At 46.0% G+C, this 18,800-nt stretch overlaps 1 pseudogene; it reads right to left on the bottom strand.

The window, feature by feature from the left end:
- Positions 1–3,823: 3,823 nt before the first annotated feature.
- LOC115476804 overlaps positions 3,824–18,800 on the bottom strand; it is a 324,007-nt pseudogene continuing 309,030 nt past the window's right edge.

Genomic DNA, 18,800 nt, shown 5'->3' with positions numbered 1-18,800 from the left:
TCTCCCCTCTCCATCCAAGACCAGCATTTCTCCTCTCTCCCGCCAACTCCATCCATCATGTCCAGAGAATCTCTCTCCCTGCCCTCCCTCTCATCCATGTCCAGCAATTCTCCTCTCTCCCCTGTCCTTCATGTCCAGCGAATCTCTCTTTGCTGACCTCCCCTCCATGTCCAGTATGTCTCCTCTGCCCCCTGCCCTCCCCTCTCATCCATGTCCAGCAATTCTCTCTTCCCTGCCCTCCTCTCCTCTCCCCCCATGTCCAGCATGGAGAGGGGAGGGCAGGGGAGGGAGGTGACATGCTGGACATGGAGGGAGGGCAGGGGAGGGGAGAGAGAATTGCTGGACATGGAGGGAAGGGCAGGGGAGAGAGGAGAATCGTGACTTCAGGTAAAAGATTTTGGAGTGCGAGAGCAGGAACAGAAGGGAGCGGGCAAGTGAGCCGGACCTCAGGAAAAAGGTGCCGGTACACTGTACTGGCGTGTACCGGCACAAAAAAAAACACTGTATGTATCCGTCATTGATAAGTCTCTGACTTTAAAGTTTAGCAATTTCATTAAAGCAAAATGTATTTTCACATATCACAGACTTTTCCTATCCAAGGAGAATGTTTATTATATATATATTTTATTTATTATTTATTTATATTATTGCACTTGTATCGCACATTTTCCCACCTTTTTGCAGGCTCAATGTGGCTTACAAAGAACTGTTATGGCATTGCCATACCAGGGTAAAGAATACAATTGGTGTTACAAAGAAGTCAAAGAAGACAAGAGGATCCGGTCAAGCATTATAGTCATGCAGTGTACGTTGTGTATATAAGTACATAAGTAATGCCACACTGGGAAAAGACCAAGGGTCCATCGAGCCCAGCATCCTGTCCACGACAGCGGCCAATCCAGGCCAAGGGCACCTGGCAAGCTTCCCAAACGTACAAACATTCTATACATGTTATTCCTGGAATTGTGGATTTTTCCCAAGTCCATTTAGTGGTGGTTTACGGACTTGTCCTTTAGGAAACCGTCTAACCCCTTTTTAAACTCTGCTAAGCTAACTGCCTTCACCACATTCTCCGGCAACAAATTCCAGAGTTTAATTACACGTTGGGTGAAGAAAAATGTTCTCCGATTTGTTTTAAATTTACTACACTGTAGTTTCATCGCATGCCCCTAGCCCTAGTATTTTTGGAAAGCGTGAACAGACGCTTCACATCCACCTGTTCCACTCCACTCATTATTTTATATACCTCTATCATGTCTCCCCTCAGCCATCTCTTCTCCAAGCTGAAAAGCCCTAGCCTCCTTAGTCTTCATAGGGAAGTCGTCCCATCCCCGCTATCATTTTAGTTGCCCTTCGCTGCACCTTTTCCAAATCTGCTATATCTTTCTTGAGATGCGGCGACCAGAATTGAACACAATACTCAAGGTGCGGTCGCACTATGGAGCGATATAACGGCATTATAACATCCTCACACCTGTTTTCCATACCTTTCCTAATAATACCCAACATTCTATTCGCTTTCCTAGCTACAGTAGCACACTGAGCAGAAGGTTTCAGTGTACTATCGACGACGACACCCAGATCCCTTTCTTGGTCCGTAGCTCCTAACATGGAACCTTGCATGAAGTAGCTATAATTCGGGTTCTTTTTTTCCCACATGCATCACCTTGCACTTGCTCACATTAAACGTCATCTGCCATTTAGCCGCCTAGTCTCCCAGTCTCATAAGGTCCTTCTGTACTTTTTCACAATCCTGTCGCGAGTTAACGACTTTGAATAACTTTGTGTCATCAGCAAATTTAATTACCTCGCTAGTTACTCCCATCTCTAAATCATGTATAAATATATTAAAAAGCAGCGGTCCTAGCACAGACCCCTGAGGAACCCCACTAACTACCCTTCTCCATATGAAAGTTTAAAAATAAACCATGGACCCTCTCTTTATAGAAAACTATGGGGGTGAAAAATAAAAACAGAGACAACCAGGCCTGAAATACAAAATGTGAAATAATTGTTAAAAAATCAAGAGCACGTGGAAAAACGAACATGGCGTACAGTACTCTGTAACCACTCCCCGAGGAATAGTCTTCAAATGTTTCTGATATCCGTGACAGAGTTTGTTGAAACTATGATTTTATGGTCCTCCTGCCCAGAATGAACCACATAAAAGCCAGAAACTGTGCAATCTGCAGCACTGTTTCAGGTTTGGGCAGACCCAAGTGGGCCTTACAGTCATTGCCTTCTGTCATTCTCCATATCTCTCTCACCCAGACTAAGCAGTATATCTTTAACTACCAATAGGGTGAGCAGATGCCTTTCTGCCAGGTCATAAAGAACAGAAGCCAGCGCTGGATTCTTTTTAAGTTCTTTCTCAAAGGCACTTTCTGCACAGTCATAAAAAGGTTAATAAATAAAAACAAACATCCATAACCTAAAAACAAACACAAAAAAGCACTGACTCTAAAGTTTAGCAATTTCATTAAAGCAAAATGTATTTTCACATATCACAAACTTTTCCTATCCAAGCAGAATGTTGCTGTAGCTATCTCAGGTTACCTGATAATTATGCACACATCATTGCAGTCATGCCCTCCTCTCAGTGTACATGCTCAGAAAAAAAAAAAAAACTTTGAACCACTTACAGATTTTAACAAACAATTACACTATTTATTTTTTATTTCTCCCCAGTCTCACTTGCATACCTCCCTCCAAACGTGTTCTCTTTAATTTGAATGTTGTTCAAGCTCACCCTGAATGTGGAGTTCTTCCCACACCAAAGACATATATAGCACTGGTTGTACTCTTTGAAGCGACTTTAGCAGAGCGTGTCTGCCTCAGTTAGCACTGCTGAGCTGCCTTCACTTTCTGATGCGGAGAGGGAAGGGCAGGGGAGAGAAGAGAGGAGAATCACAACTTCAGATAAAAGATTTTGCAAGTGAACGGACCTGGGCGGCGCCCCCCTGCGGTTCTTACCCCGCTTACCGTGTTGGCACGGCCCTGCATCCAACCAGTCAGGCTCCCAGGATGTATAACGAACATGCATGATCAGGTTTGCATACAGTGAAGGTAGTGCAATTTTATCTCATGCATATTCATTGTGGACAGCCCGAAAACCTGACTGGCAGGGTGTGCCCTAAGGACTGTGTTGAGAACATCTGGTCTACACTATTTCAACACACAAAGTAAACATGTGGACTAAAGCAGTCCCACCCAAACAAATCTGTTTTCTCAACTATTTTAATGGTAATTACAGAGATGAGGTATGTGCAAGTTACAATAGGAATGGATGAACCAGTTTTACACTGGCAGTCTTCCAACATGAGATGGACAAATGGCATGTAAATTTTACTAATAGGAGAAATACTGAAGCTGAAACATGAAAGACCCTACACCACCCCCCACCCCTGCTGCCCCCAAACACTGCTTCCTTTCTCCCTCCCAGACCCACCTGTCTCCCCCCCCCTCCACCGAGCCTACCATCAGTGCTGCAAGTCACATAATACACCAAGATGGGGTAGTCAAAAATCCAGAACTGGTTCAAAACCTCCAGCCTGGAAATGAGCCAACTTGACATCTCTGTAGTTCTCAATCCACTCAGGACATCAAGAGCACCAAAATCACAGTTTATTGGGACCCTACACGGTCTGTGTTTCGGCTACAAAACCTTCCTCAGGGGTCAACAAATTGACGTGTATAGATTAAGCATCTGAACCTCTCAAAATGAGGAGCAATAAGCTACGTGGTGCTGCTCTTACCACTGTGGTTTCAGTACTGGTCTTTTGGACTTGGTTTTCTTCCACCCTTGTGTACTTTGCTTCTTTTGTTCCTGCCACCATGCTTAGATATTTATATACACCTTCCTGTTCAAGTTCCTTTATCTCACAGTGTTCAGTCAGAGATATTTTCAGTTTTGCTCAACTTTCACCTAAGGAAAGCAGCTTAGCACATTTGTCCATATTTTTCTCCAAGGTAGATTGTTTCATATTTTCTTAGATCAGATTTGCTGTGGAAACATTTATTACATTCCTATATGATTTTTCTCCAGTGTGGATTCTTTCATGAATTTTGAGGATACTTATTTGATTAAAGGTCTTACCACATTCAGAACATGTATATAGTTTTTATGGTTTTTATTCAGTGTGGATTTGTTTATGAATTCCGAGTTGACTTTTTTTGAAGCTTTTACCACATTCAGAACATTCCTATGGTTTTTCTCCAGTGTGGATTCTTTCATGTATTCTGAGTTGACTTTTTCTAGTGAAGCTTTTACCACATTCAGAACATTTTTGCAGTTTTTCACCAGTGTGGATTCTTTCATGAATTCTGAGGTTATTTTTATGATTAAAGTTTTTACCACATTCAGAACATTTAAATGGTTTTTCTATAATATGGATTCTTTCATGAATTCTGAGTCGATGTTTTCGATGGAAGCCTTTACCACATTCAGAACATTTAAATGGTTTTTCTATAATGTGGATTCCTTCATGAATTCCGAGTCGATCTTTTCGATGGAAGCCTTTACCACATTCAGAACATTTAAATGGTTTTTCTCCAGTGTGGATTCTTTCATGAATTCTGAATTTATCTTTTCGATGGAAGCTTTTACCACATTCAGAACATTTGTTTAGTTTTTCTCCAGAGTGGATTCGTTCATGAATTCTGAGGTTATCTTTTCGATTGAAGCTTTTACCACATTCAGAACATTTAAATGGTTTTTCTCCAATGTGGATTCTTTCATGAATTCTGAGTTTATCTTTTCGATTGAAGCTTTTACCACATTCAGAACATTTGTTTGGTTTTTCTCCAGTGTGGGTTCTTTCATGAATTGTGAGGTTACTTTCGTTGCTGATTCTTTGACTTTGTCTGAGATTTGGCCCGTTGGTGGAATTTCTTCTTCTTCAATACATATATTCAAGCTCTCTCCTTTTGGGGTATTTTCTTGCAAGCTTACACTACTAATACCTCCGACACTATCAGCTGAAGGATCAGGGCTGTCTCTGGAGGGGTCTTTTTCTTTACATTCCTCCTTCTGTTCTCCATCGCACCCTTTCATTCTCTTATTCCCAAATCCATCATGCTGGATAAAAATGAAACTATGTACATAAATTATACAGCTATTTAGTAATATCCCATCATAAGTATTTAAAGTCACTTGCTGGTAGACAGGTGTAGGTGAGCAATGGCACATGAAGAGACATAAACAGACCATCCTGATCTCATCTGTTGGTTCTGGACATTTCATCCTCCCCTGCAGTCTCTGCAGTGATTTCTTCACTCTGATTATATTCACTAACCAAAAACTCAATGTGAAAATTTAGAAATACTCCACAGCACATAGCAATGATTTTTTTGACATAGGAATTCCTTGCTCACCACTCTTGGTCACTGAAAGGAACTTCTTCCATTTTCAGGATCTCTACTGTGGGTTCAGTGGCATAGGTGTCACTATGGGGGTGGAAATGCCCCTCTCCCTTGCAACCATAGTGAAAACTAGTGCCAAAGCTTCACATCTACTTACCTCCCTCCCCGCAGTCCCTCCAAACTTACAGAGTTTGCCAGCACTGCTGGCCCAGCAGCAATTACAAAAGACTCTCTCCAGCCAGCCCCAGGGTCCTTTCCTCTGTTGCAACTGCCGCATGGGAAGGATGCGGCAGAGGGAAAGCCTTGGAGCCACTGGAAGGAGTCTGTTGGAATCACTGCCAATAATGCCAGCAAACTCTGTAATTTTGTAGGGCTTGTGGGAAGGAAGGACAGACAGGGAAGTAAGATGATGCCAGACCCACAGGGGAGGGGAGAAGCTACAATTGCATGTATGGAAGGAGAGGATAGGGAAAGGGGATGGCACTTGAGATACCACTTTTCTGTGGGTTACAAAGATGTTTACACATTATATTCAGATACTTATGCTGTACCTGGGGCAGTGGGGTTAAGTGACATGCCAAGGGTTACAAGCAGCTGTAGTGGGGATTGAATTCAGTTCCCCAGATTCTCAGGCACTGCAGTAACTACTAGGCTACTCCTCCATTTTGAAGCTGCCCATGGATAGAAAGGAGGGAAAGGGAAGGGAGAGGGGGACATGGTGCCCATAGATGGAATGGAGAGGGGAGAAGCTGCACACGGATGGAAAGGAAGGGAAGGGAAAGAAGAGGGGGACATGCTGCCATATGGACAGGGGACATGCTGCACATGGATGCAGGGGAAGAGGAACATGCTACACATGGATAAAAGGAAACGGAGAGGAAAGGGGTACATGCTGCACATAGATGGAATGGAAAAGAAGGGAGCGGAGGGAAATGCTGCACATGGATTGAAGAGAGGAAGATTTGGAAGGAAGCAGAAAAATGGAAGAAAGCTAAAAGATCAGTGTTAAAGATGGATGTAGGGTCGGAAATGAAAAAGAAAGGATGTGAGAAAAGAAATAGCACATAAACAGGAGGTCCTGGAAACAGTTAAGCAGAGGTATGAAAAAGAACCAGAGACTGGAAACAAGATGATTAGAAAAATACAATTGCCAGATTACAAAGATAGGGAAAATGATTTTATTTTCAGTTAGTGATAGAATTATGTCAGTTTTGAGAATTTACTTCTGCCAGCTTTATTTTGCACTCTACAGGAGGAAATGCATTTCTTTCTATTTGGTTTTGCACTGCATGCAAAATCTGGCATCTTGACTTTCAGTTTAAGTTTTGCCTACATTAGTACTTTTACCCCCCTGTTTACTAAGCCGCACAGCTTAGTAAATAGGGGAAGGGGGTTAGTTTGTGGTTGCTTATCCTGTATTTGAACAGGGGATCTCTGTGTTCTGAGACCAGGATGGGGTGCTGTGGAAGAGTATGAGTGAGGAAGGAGATCCCAAGGGGTTCAGTGAGGGTTGAAACAGAGTAAATGTTGTCAAAGAGAGGAACAGTAGATTGGGTAGAAGGTAAGAGAGAGAATGGCCTGGAGACAAATGAAGGATGGAGAGACAGGGATGGAGCTGGAGCTGATGAGGGGATGAAAAGCAGTGGAAAGTAGATGAGGGCTCAGAGGGTGAGTGCAGAGGCTAGAAATGGGGGACTAGAGAGTGGGTTAAAGACAGGGGGGGGAGAAAGACAGAGGGGGCAATGGAATTGCTGGAAAGAGGGTGAGAAGGAGATGAGAGGTGAATAGAAGGCGACTGATAAGACTCTCATAGACTTATTACTGTAAAGTCATGATATTAGAGTATAACCTTGGCACAGGATAAACACCTGGAGTCTCTATTATTTTATGAAGCCTCTTTATTTGAATAAATCACAGATAATTTACTCACAGACTCCTTAATCTGAGAGCTGTTGGAGGTGGAGATCTGAGGAGAGGTAGCTTTATTGCAAAGGAGAAAGATAGTTGAACAGGTAGAAGTAGTTCAAAGCTGGGTGACTGGAATGTGCGATATTTCATTAGGGAGGAGATATTTTGAAGGTAAAAACTCAAGTTCGTTGCAGAGAGTTCCAGCAGGACAAAGCTGTCTGGGCCAAGATGGTGAATGCCTCATGGCTGAAGGGACAAAGGGGTGTTGAGGCTTCACACAGGCTCAGGGAGGAGCAGATAGAGACCAATGGGACAGAGCCTGCCACCGGGTGGCAAGGGAGGTGCTAGAGGACAGCCCTCGATTGGAGAGAAAGGTCATGCCTGGCTGACTTCCCAGGAATCCCAGGACAGAGATAGTGAGAATGACCAGGAAATGATAGCAGGAAGACAAAAGAGCCAAGCTTGGCAGATAGAGAGAGGAGATCTGGGCAGCCTCACAACCAGTTCTCATACAGCCAAGCAAGTGAGGTTGCATTGCTTGTGAACCAGGGGCGTAGCCAGCCTTCCGTGGGGGAGGGGGCCAGAGCCCGGGAGGAGGGGGCACATTTTAGCCCTCCCCCCGGCGCCGCCCCCCCACCGCCGACATTGCCGCCCCCCCCTCCCGCCGCGAACCCGCCGCCGCCGTCGCAGCCTACCTTTACTTTTACTGGCGGGGGATCCCACTCCCCGCCAGCCGACGTCTTCTACTCAGTTGCTTCCTGCTGCTCTTCAATTTGTTTGCTGACGTCCTGCACATTGTACGTGCAGGACGTCAGACTCAGAGAACTCTGAGTCTGACGTCCTGCACGTACAATTACGTGCAGGACGTCAGCAAACAAATTGAAGAGCAGGAAGGGCTGAGAAGACGTCGGCTGGCGGGGAGTGGGATCCCCCGCCAGCAAAAGTAAAGGTAGGCGGCGGCGGGGGTGGGTTCGCCGGGAGGGGGGTCCTGGGGTGAATCTGGGGCCCCGGCCCCTCAGGCCCCACGTAGCTACGCCACTGTTGTGAACTACATTACACACAATGCCTTGCTCACGTATCTTTGCAGAATGAGAACTGCAGCAATGATAGTCCTTAGAAATGAGAATAAACATTACACATTTTAGGATCACGTTATAAACTAGTGCGAGGCTGTCAGAGGACAGAACAGCGACTAAGTACTAGAAGGTGAAAGAAAGGGAGAATGAGGGCTAAAAATCAAATAGGGTGGATATAGAAGCAGAAGAGAAAAATGAACATAAAAAGAAAGAAAGATCAGTGCCAGATGGATGTAGAGAAGAAATGGAAAGGCAAACCTGAAAAAATTTAGAAGACTGACACAAATAGTGGAACAGACTGGGACTAACTCAATTAGAAAAGTACCCATTCAAGAAAGATAAAACAGAAAAACATATTTTTATTTAATACTTTTTAAGGACTGGTATGTGTCTGCTTTGGGAAATGTACCGTATTTTTCAGACTATAAGACGCACCAGACCATAAGACGCACCTAGGTTTTATAGGAGGGAAATAGGAAAAAAAATGTTTTCCTTTTTCCCAACTCTAAAACCTAGGTGCTCCGGTGCGTCTTGTCCGAATCCCACCCTCCCCCCGGCCCTGTCACCACTTCGCCCTCCCCCTCTTTCCTGCCCAGCGCGCTGCTCTCCATCCTCCTGTATGCATTGCTGCCTGACGGTCTCGGCGAGATTCAAAATGGCCGCCGAGAATTGAAGTCTCGGCAGCCATTTTGAATCTCGCCGAGACCGTCAGGCTGCATACAGGAGGATGGAGAGCAGCGCGCTGGGCAGGAAAGAGGAGGGTGTTTCCTGCCCCAACGTCACTAGACCACCAGGGAAGATCGCGTGAGTAGGGAGAAGTCTACCTTCGGACTATAAGACGCACCCCCCATTTTCCTCCCAAATTTGGGGGGAAAAAAATGCGTCTTATAGTCCGAAAAATATGGTACATCTTTTCTTTTTGTATTTGAGTACAGAAAAAATGCTTTTCTGTTTCTCTTTTACCTATACTTTCACTGCTTATAGAGTCTGACTTATTTGGAGGTCTCCATTTCAGTTTTTGGCTGCATGTCTTTTGTGGTCCACTATTTTGTATCAGGTGAGGGTCTGTCCGTGTTCTGCATGTCTGACTGAGGTGAAGGATTATGCTAAAATGTAGTGTCTGTGTAGGAACGTATAACAGTCGAATTTGTTCCAGTTTCCCAGTAGCAGGTTTATAACGCTGTCTTTTCATAGGTGGGTCATGGCTGTTATGATTTGGAAAGTTTTTCCTGTATTGGTTTTGAGTGTCTTTTTGAAGGGTTTTGTGTTATTTTGGAAAGTGTCTGTAGCCTGTTTGAAAGCGGGCTCTGGGGCAAGAGCTGCCAAAAGGCGGCTCTTGTTACAGCAAATAAAAATGCCCAGGACTAATGGTCTCCCCATCCTATAGAGTCACCACACAAACTAAAACCCATCCGCTTTAAACAAAGTGTCTGGCAGTGGGAGGAGCTTGTGTTGTTCATGAAGTGATAATCACTATTTGAACATTTTTTAGATGGCATGTTCTAAGAAGTATAGGTCCACTAGAAATCCACCCAGGTGGAGAACTCTGAATTCCCACGGGGTACAGCAGAGGCAAAAGAATGGTGGGAAATGGACTGCGGACTCCAGAAAGCAAGAAAAGTAAACTTGATATTTTAAAAGGATTTATTGTGGGGGGATCACGTGATGCTTTAGGGCAAGGCAGACGTGGTTCCGCGTTCTCCCAGGCCCCGACTTGATCTTTTACCTTAAAAACCCTGCAAACCACGGGGAAAGAGTACCGCAACCTTGGAGTTGTGAGAAGGGATCGTATGGAAAAATTCTTGAACACCCCGAACAAGACAACGGCCCCCAAAAGCTCCAAAAAGGAAAAGAGAAGCCGAAGGCGGCGGCCGGCGCTGAGGCAAGTCCACCACCCAACGATCCTACGGTGTTCTCAGCCGAACAGCTGCGGCAACTGGCGGAGGCAGTCGGAGCAGTGATCGAGCCCAAACTGGACAAAGTCTCAGCACAACTTGCGACGTTGGAGGCGCTCACCACGGACACGACGAGGAGGACTGGGGAGCTCGAGCAACGGGTAACAGCAGTGGAGGAGACATTAACCCCTAACTTGCAACAGCTTAAAGCGCTCGGAGCTAAACTGGAGTCCCTAACAGAGAAGTTAGATGAACTCGAGAATAGGTCTTGTCGGGCCAATTTAAAAATTGTGGGCCTACCGGAATCGGTGGGAGTCTCCGTGCTGCCTTCAGTGCTTGAAAAGTGGCTGTCTCAAGAATTCGCTCTATCTGACCACGCGGGGCCCTTGTGCCTTGAGAGGGCTCACCGCGTGGGTAGGCATCAAGATGGCCGACGCAACCTGAGAACTGTAATTCTGAAGGTACATAACTATGTCCATAAGGAGGAGATTCTAAGGGGATACCGGATGAAGCGGAATGAAACTAAGTTTGACGGTCATCAAATTCTCATATTTCAAGACTACTCTGCAGCCTTGTAAGAGAAGAGGAAGTTGTTTACCCCATACTGCAAAAGACTGCATGAATTGAGTGCTCAGTTTATGTTGGCCTACCAGGAAGTGTTAAAAGTCAAAGACAATGGTCATTGGAGAGCTCTAGGAACCCCTGAGGAAGCACAGAAGTATGTGCAGCAACTGGAGCTGAAGGACCGGGTCACTGCCGGCAATGGCTGAATTGCATACAGTTAAAGAAATGGAATATATTTGATCAGGACTGTAATAGTGTGCTTAACTGTCAGAGATGCAGGGTTTGTATACTGTTCTGTATTACATTAAGAGTCGGGGACAGGGAGACAAGGAAACCCCTGGGACCCATTCTCAGTGGGCAGTTTATGTGTGGGTTTAAGGGGATGGGAGGAGGGGAGGAGGGTGAGGGGGGAAGAGAGGGAGGGGAGGAGTAAGGGGGGGAGGGGGAGGAGGGAGAGGGGAGCGCGTGGGGATTAGGTTAAAGGGGAAGGAGGGGAGAGATTGGGGGAGGGGCATAATGATACGTGGTAGTGCGTGGGAGTGTGTAAGCGTAAGGGTATGAGAAGGGGGATAATATCGGTGGACCCTGGAGACACAGGGAGAACCCTGCTCTGTTATGGAAGTTGGATCCTCGGGGGTGAGGGGCTGGCCCCCGGGGGATGACCAGAGTAGCAAACCCGTCACCTTAACTAATAGAATCCCGGTGACTGGCTGACACTCTCAGATAAAAATTTTTCTCTTGGAACATCTCTGGGATTACATCTCCAGTGAAACGCTATAAAATATTTGCACAGTTGAGGCGCAAGGGCACCACTATGCATGTCTCCAAGAGACTAAACTTACGGACACTGAACACCAAAAACTAAAGCAACAGTGGGTAGGTGAGTGTTTTTATTCCTCTTCAGAGGGTAAGAAAAGTGGGTGGCCATTTTAATTAAAAAAGGACTCCCCTGTCAGTTTAATGAATCATAAAGACGTGAGGGCCGCATAGTGTTATTGCAGAATTGCGTGTGTATAGGCCCCAATGACTATAGCCAAGCTTCTTTCAAACGCTCACTGCCTTGGGGCTTCAACAATGCAGACGCTCCCTGATGCTGGGCGGGGGACTTCAGTCAGTACTCAACCCTGCCATGGATAGATCTCCCCTCAGGCAATCCAGGGCTGGGAGTGGGTAAGGGCATAACCGGATCGCTTTTGCCCCCAACTTCACTTAGTAGACCCTTGGCGAGTGCACAACCCCACCGCTAGAGATTACACTCACCAGTCTAAAGTCCACCAAACCTGGTCGAGAATCGACTATATATTGATCTCCCAGGCCTGGTTCTTTAAGGTCCTGAAGGCTGAGATAGCCCATGGCAGTCCCCCGACCACGCAATGATTTGGTTGGTATTGGATCTGGCCGCGGGCGTACCTGGGGCACGATCATGGAGATTTCCCTCATTCTTATACAGTGGTGGAAATAAGTATTTGATCCCTTGCTGATTTTGTAAGTTTGCCCACTGACAAAGACATGAGCAGCCCATAATTGAAGGGTAGGTTATTGGTAACAGTGAGAGATAGCACATCACAAATTAAATCCGGAAAATCACATTGTGGAAAGTATATGAATTTATTTGCATTCTGCAGAGGGAAATAAGTATTTAATCCCTCTGGCAAACAAGACCTAATACTTGGTGGCAAAACCCTTGTTGGCAAGCACAGCGGTCAGACGTCTTCTGTAGTTGATGATGAGGTTTGCACACATGTCAGGAGGAATTTTGGTCCACTCCTCTTTGCAGATCATCTCTAAATCATTAAGAGTTCTGGGCTGTCGCTTGGCAACTCGCAGCTTCAGCTCCCTCCATAAGTTTTCAATGGGATTAAGGTCTGGTGACTGGCTAGGCCACTCCATGACCCTAATGTGCTTCTTCCTGAGCCACTCCTTTGTTGCCTTGGCTGTATGTTTTGGGTCATTGTCGTGCTGGAAGACCCAGCCACGACCATTTTTAAGGCCCTGGCGGAGGAAAGGAGGTTGTCACTCAGAATTGTACGGTACATGGCCCCATCTATTCTCCCATTGATGCGGTGAAGTAGTCCTGTGCCCTTAGCAGAGAAACACCCCCAAAACATAACATTTCCACCTCCATGCTTGACAGTGGGGACGGTGTTCTTTGGGTCATAGGCAGCATTTCTCTTCCTCCAAACACGGCGAGTTGAGTTCATGCCAAAGAGCTCAATTTTGTCTCATCTGACCACAGCACCTTCTCCCAATCACTCTCGGCATCATCCAGGTGTTCACTGGCAAACTTCAGACGGGTCGTCACATGTGCCTTCCGGAGCAGGGGGACCTTGCGGGCACTGCAGGATTGCAATCCGTTATGTCGTAATGTGTTACAATGGTTTTCGTGGTGACAGTGGTCCCAGCTGCCTTGAGATCATTGACAAGTTCCCCCCTTGTAGTTGTAGGCTGATTTCTAACCTTCCTCATGATCAAGGATACCCCACGAGGTGAGATTTTGCGTGGAGCCCCAGATCTTTGTCGATTGACAGTCATTTTGTACTTCTTCCATTTTCTTACTATGGCACCAACAGTTGTCTCCTTCTCGCCCAGCGTCTTACTGATGGTTTTGTAGCCCATTCCAGCCTTGTGCAGGTGTATGATCTTGTCCCTGACATCCTTAGACAGCTCCTTGCTCTTGGCCATTTTGTAGAGGTTAGAGTCTGACTGATTCACTGAGTCTGTGGACAGGTGTCTTTCATACAGGTGACCATTGCCGACAGCTGTCTGTCATGCAGGTAACGAGTTGATTTGGAGCATCTACCTGGTCTGTAGGGGCCAGATCTCTTACTGGTTGGTGGGGGATCAAATACTTATTTCCCTCTGCAGAATGCAAATAAATTCATATACTTTCCACAATGTGATTTTCCGGATTTAATTTGTGATGTGCTATCTCTCACTGTTACCAATAACCTACCCTTCAATTATGGGCTGCTCATGTCTTTGTCAGTGGGCAAACTTACAAAATCAGCAAGGGATCAAATACTTATTTCCACCACTGTACCAAGACAAGCAGTTCATAGAGCACTTACAAGCAAAGTGGCAATTTTATGTTGACACTAACGCTGAGTCATGCGACTCATCAATTACATTCTGGGAGGCCTCTAAGGCCGTCATGAGAGGGGAGGTGATTGCTTTCTTAAGTGCCAGGGCCAAGAGAATAGCTTCAGGTGTGCTCCGCTTAGAAGGGGAGTATAAACTAGCAAAGAAAAAGTACATTACAAATCCCTCCAGAGTAAATAAAGACAGGATAGACGCTTCCCTGGTGGCGCTTAACTCTCTTCTACATGAACAAGGTCAGAAACATCTGTCGGTGGGCCGCCTCAAGTTTCAGTGCTTTGGGAATAAATCGGGTACACTTTTGGCGAGGGTAGCACGGTCGAACACACCCGCATCAGTTTATTCCCCACGATCACCAATTAGGGGGGGGTCACGAGTTTCCACTCCGCAAGCTATTCTAGATGGGTTCCGTGGTTTTTTCCAGGACATGTATGCTACAGGAAACCGTGAACATGGGCCCTCGCTATGGGATTACCTAGATGATGCAGGGATGCCTAAGTTGAGGGTAGATGCCCAACAAACTCTGTCTGCGCCAATCCAGGGAATAGAGGTGCAAAAAGTCATCAGAAAGTTAAAGTTGGATTCTGCCCCAGGGGTAGATGGATTCTCTAATAAATATTACAAAATCCTAGCACCCCAGCTCTGCAGTCCTCTGGTAGCTTATTATGATGAAGTAATAGATCGGGGGTTTTTCTCCAGGGGAGAGAATGAAGCTTTTATTACCTTGATCCCTAAACCTGGCAAGCCAACAGATCAGATGGAGTCTTATAGGCCCATATCTCTCCTTAATGTGAACATAAAAATCTTGGCCAGGGTAATGGCGGACAGGTTGGCAATCCACATCCCATCTTTAGTAGGGGAACATCAGGTGGGCTTCGTACGGGGCCGGCATGCAGTTACCCATGTGCGGAAAGTATTGCTAGCAACGGCTTATGGGCAGGCTACAGGAGATCCGCTGCTATTAGTGAGCCTTGACGCAGCCAAGGCCTTCGACAAAGTCAATTGGGACTACTTATTTCAAGTCCTTGAATACATCGGGGTGGGAGGAAGGTTCTTGGCTGCTATAGAGACGCTCTATCGGGGCACCACAGCACGGATATTGGTTAATGGGCTCCGCTCGGACGCTTTCACAGTGGCGAGGGGCACCAGACAGGGGTGTCCCCTTTCCCCATTATTGTTTTTATTGTATTTAGAACCCCTTCTGCGCACCATATTAAAAGATTCCGACATAAAAGGAGTAACGTGCCGCGGGAAAGAAATAAGGGTGCTTGCCTTTGCGGATGATCTTTTCCTGACCCTCACACAGCCTACCATCTCGGTCCCCCATCTAATAGAGGTTATAGAGGAGTTTGGGTTTTTCTCTGGCCTTATCCTAAATTTACATAAGTCAGTGGCACTCCCGGTTCAGCCTGTGGTAAGGGAGGAATGGGTGGGGGACTTTCCATTCCAATGGGCGGAGGGGGTGGTCCGCTATCTGGGTGTGTTAATTCCATCTGACCTTTCCCAGTTGTCTGAGATAAACCTTGGACCATTGAGGGATAATCTATCGACAACACTGCGGGGGTGGAGGGGGTTACCACTTTCACTACAAGGTCGTATAGCTCTATATAATATGATATTGTTCCCCAAGTGGACGCACATTTTACAGATGCTCCCGCTTATTTTGGGTTACAAAGAGGACACATGGCTTCAGAAACAGCTTAATGGGTTTTTATGGCAAGGGAAGAGAGCATGCATCGGGATTAAGATACTAATACGGCCTAGCGGGAAAGGGGACTGGGACTCTTGGACCTGAGACTGTTTTCGATAACCAGCTGTTTGCGCCATCTTTCGGATTGGTTCCGATCCACTGAATACTTTTCATGCACTGAGATTGAGACTACATTGACGGAACCGCTACATTTTGCATACTGGCTACAGGCTCCAACAGATCAGTTGCCCCCTTTGGGTCCCTACAAATTTATCTTGAACCCCCTACGAAAAACATGGCAATGGTTAAGTAAAACTTTTAAGTGGGATAGATTGGTGTCACCCTTGCTGCTAATTCGGGGTAACCCGGCATTTCCGGAGGGAGGGTCCTCGGCCCTGTTGAAAAAATGGTCAGCCCGGGGGATTCACTTCCTATTCCAGGTGGTAACAGAGCAGGGGTCTATGAAACCGTTTCAGTCCCTGTGTGAGGAATTTGGTCTGGAAAGGGGTGATGCATTTGCATATCTACAACTGAGGCACTATGTCTAATCCTTATCAGCTGGTTCCCTGACCAGAGGGGTGTGGGAGTTACAGGATGATTTATTGGGGCTGGAGGCACAACAGAGAACCCCTCTGAAATACTATCATGGTTGCCTGCGAGACTCTTTAACATCGCTTGATACTACTCCCATATGCGCCCGGTGGACCCAAGAGCTTCGTTGGTGCTTGGAGCCGCAACAAATGGAGCTTTGTTTGAAATCGTCCCAGAAAGTGACTGAGAACGCAGCGTGGTGGGAGTTGAACTATAAGTTTTTGTTGCGCTTACGTATCTCGCCCCACAGAGCTTTTAGAGCAACCTTGAGAGAGACAGATGATTGCCCTAAGTGTGCGGGAATGGATGCCTCCCTGGGCCACATGTTTTGGTCCTGTCCGGTGGTGCATTCATTTTGGTTGGCCATGGGCAGACAGGTGACAGGCATGTGGAAAGTGCGATGGAAGTCTGCCCCTGGTCAACTGTTTGATGTTTTTTCAGTGCAGGGGCCTATGCCGGAGGGCTTGCGAGCCTTCTTAAAGAGATCTGTGTTGATGAGGAAAAGAAACATCTTGCAGCAGTAACTCACCCGCAAGGCCCCCTGCATATCGCACTGGCGATGTGCCATGATGCAATGCTGCTCGGTGGAGAAGCAGAGGGTCCGTGACCTGGCCTCTAAAAGGGGAGATCACTTTTGTAGGATCTGGTCCCCGTTTTGGGACTCGCTAACTCTCACAGCAAAAAGCAGGATTCTGAACTGTTAGGGGGATGGAGTGGGGGGGGGAGGATTGGGGGGTTATTGGTGAGGACGGTTTGCATGGGAGTAAGGGGGGAGGGGGGAAAAATTTATGAAAATCCTATGTTTGGCACTTGTTTTGTGCAGATCTGATACTCTCCTTTGTCAGCTTTTAGTGGAATGTTTTTGTGGTTTTGGTATTTTGTCTTATATGATGTTGTGCCAATAAACAATATTAAAAAAAAAAAAAGATTTATTGTGTGGCTCACAGAGAACAAAAGTCCAAGTGAAAAATGCACACGATCAAGCCATTGGGATGTAGGACGAGCCAACATTTTTAGTAGATTGGCCACACAGACATCCCACAAGAACAATGGGGCACCCTAGGGGGCACAGCAGTGGACTTCAAATAAATGCTCCCAGGTATACATCTCACCCAACCTCCCTTATCTCGTCTGCTGAGACCCCCAAAACCTACAACTCCCAACTTTACGTCACTACAATAGCCCTTATGGGTGAAGGGGACATCTATGTGTGGGTACAGTGGGTTTCTGGTGAGTACTGGAGGAATCACATTTTCCGCCACAAGTGTAACAGGTAGGGGGAGGTATGGGCCTGGGTCCACCTGTCTGCAGTGCACAGCACCCACCACTAGCCTACTCCAGAGACCTGAAAGCTGCTCTAATGGACCTTAGTATAACATCTGAGGCTGGCTATTAATGTTTTTAATCATATTTTTGGGGGGATGGAAGGGGGTCAGTGACCACTGAGGGAGTAAGGGGAGGTCATCTGGTCAGTTAGGGCACCTTTTGTGCCTTATTCGTTCTAAAAACAGGTCTAGCTCAAAACATTTTAGTTTTAGTCCTGGACGGTTTTGTTTTGTTTATGGCCGAAAATCCTGTTCTTAAAGCCCCCCCTCCGATACGCCTGCTTGAGATTTGGACGTACTACAGACGAAAATCATAGAAAAACATCTAAAAAATAGGTTTTGAAAATACTGATTTGGATGATTTTATGAGAAAAATGTCCAAATGCTGCTTTAGGCCACTTTTTAGATGTTTTTCTTATTCAAAAATTAGCCCCAAAGAGAAGGAAAATGAGCTTGCGGAACTACTGCTAGTGATATGCAATTTATCCTTAAAATCGAGCGAAGTACCGGAAGATTGGAGGGTGGCCAATGTAACGCCAATTTTTAAAAAAGGTTCCAGGGGAGATCTGGGAAATTATAGACCGGTGAATCTGACATCGGTGCCGGGGAAAATGGTAGAGGCTATTATTAAAAACAAAATTACAGAGCACATCCGAGGACATGGATTACTGAGACCAAGTCAGCACGGCTTTTGTGTGGGGAAATTTACCAATTTACTTCAATTCTTTGAAGGAGTAAACAAACATGTGGACAAAGGGGAGCCGGTTGATATTGTGTACCTGGATTTTCAAAAGGCGTTTGACAAGGTACCTCATGAAAGGCTACAGAGGAAATTGGAGGGTCATGGGATAGGAGGAAATGTCCTATTGTGGATTAAAAACTGGTTCAAGGATAGGAAACAGAGAGTGGGGTTAAATGGGCAGTATTCACAATGGAGAAGGGTAGTTAGTGGGGTTCCTCAGGGGTCTGTGCTAGGACCGCTGCTTTTTAATATATTATTTAGCGATGGGAGGAAGTAGCGAGGTAATTAAATTTGCTGATGACACAAAGTTATTCAAAGTCGTTAACTTGCGACAGGATTGTGAAAAATTACAGGACCTTACGAGACTGGGAGACTGGGCGGCTAAATGGCAGATGACATTTAATGTGAGCAAGTGCAAGGTGATGCATGTGGGAAAAAAGAACCCGAATTATAGCTACGTCATGCAAGGTTCCACATTAGGAGTTACGGACCAAGAAAGGGATCTGGGTGTCATCGTCGATAATACACTGAAACCTTCTGCTCAGTGTGCTA

The sequence above is a fragment of the Microcaecilia unicolor genome, chromosome 1, assembly GCF_901765095.1.
Source record: "Microcaecilia unicolor chromosome 1, aMicUni1.1, whole genome shotgun sequence".
NCBI lineage: Eukaryota > Metazoa > Chordata > Amphibia > Gymnophiona > Siphonopidae > Microcaecilia > Microcaecilia unicolor.
This window is presented reverse-complemented; position numbering and strand designations above follow the sequence as displayed.